Raw genomic sequence first — 1,652 nt, 5'->3', positions numbered from 1 at the left:
TCTCTCTCTCTCTCTCTCTCTCTCTCTCTCTCTCTTTCTTTCTTTCTCTGCACAGATTCAACCGATGCTGGCATATGGTGCCGAAGTTTGGGGGGTTGAAGCAGACCATACACCTATAGAGAGAGTTTATTTATTCGCACTTAAACGTTTTTTGAATACGAGTATGAGAACACCAAATGCTATGGTTTATGGAGAAACGGGAAGGTACCCCTTGTTTATAAACAGCTTTGTTAAATGCATTCGTTTTTGGCTACGTATATTGAGGATGCCACATCATCGCCTTCCGAGCAAGGCGTATAAAATGCTGAAATATCTCCATGAACAAAATAAGAAAACATGGGCCTCCTCGATCTGTTACACTCTGTACATGTACGGTTTTGATGAAGTATGGGAAAACCAAGGTGTTGGCGATGAGAGGGCGTTCCTAACAGCATTTAAAGAAAGACTTATTTCATCCTACAAGCAAACCTGGCTTGAAAATGTACAAGGAAGTGAACGTTTCTCTCTGTACAGAACCTTCAAATCAACCCTAAGATTATCCAACTATTTAAGTGATTTGAAACATATTAAAGCTAGAAATCTTCTGATTAGACTTAGATTGGGAGTATCTCCTCTGAAAGTGCATCGATTTCGCTTTAATTTAAATGCAACCTCCGCTGATTTATCTTGTCCATTTTGTTGTAGCAGTGTTGAAGATGAAGTCCACTTTGTTTTAGTATGCCCTAAATATGCTGAGTTAAGAGAATATTATATTCCACGAAAATACACTAGAATCCCATCATTGTTTAAATTAACCATGCTGTTTTCAAACACTAGTAAGCCGCTATTGCTACGTTTTTCTACATTTGTCATGAAGGCGCTTTCCATTCGTAATCCATAATCCGTAAACGAAACAGGGCGATACAAGTAGGATGTTCTTGTTTTTGTTCAATATGTGCATTTGTATGCTGGTGCTTGAGATGTGCTCATCTCCATGAAAAGGGCCCAAGGCCTACTCATTAAAATATTCAGACTTCAGACTTCAGACTTCTCTTTCTTTCTCTCTCTCTCTCTCTCTCTCTCTCTCTCTCTCTCTCTCTCTCTCTCTCTCTCTCTCTCTCTCTCTCTCTCTCTCTCTCTCTCTCTCTCTCTCTCTCTCTCTCCACTCATACACATTCAACTCCCACACCCCTCACTCACACACATGAATACTATACTTGCACAATTTCACACTTCCAGAGCTAAATCTTGTAAACCCATTTTCTTAAAAACTATTGGGTGGATTGAAATTAAAGTACATGTATGTGTGATGGGTTCTTTATTTTCAACTTTGCCATACAATTTAAGGTACACAATCGCCTGGTTTCATGGCCTTGAAAAACAAACAGGAATGCTACAGGCAAAAAATGGTTTTACCTGAAAGAAGTGCGCAGTGCCAGTGGCGAAGCCACAAGCCTGAGCCTGCGAAGCAGGCGAGCCAACGAGGGGGGTCCGGGGGCATTCCCCCCCGGAAATTTTTCAAAAAAACGGTTAAAATCTGTGCAATCTGGTGCATTCTGGGCATCATTTTCAGGGCTGTAATAGTGCTGTGATCTTGTTAAAAATCCCATTTTAGCCTCCCCCCACCACCATTCAACACACCTCCAAACTTGTGAAAACAACACTACTGTGCG

The sequence above is a fragment of the Littorina saxatilis genome, linkage group LG13, assembly GCF_037325665.1.
Source record: "Littorina saxatilis isolate snail1 linkage group LG13, US_GU_Lsax_2.0, whole genome shotgun sequence".
NCBI lineage: Eukaryota > Metazoa > Mollusca > Gastropoda > Littorinimorpha > Littorinidae > Littorina > Littorina saxatilis.
Note: the sequence above shows the minus strand (reverse complement) of the source record.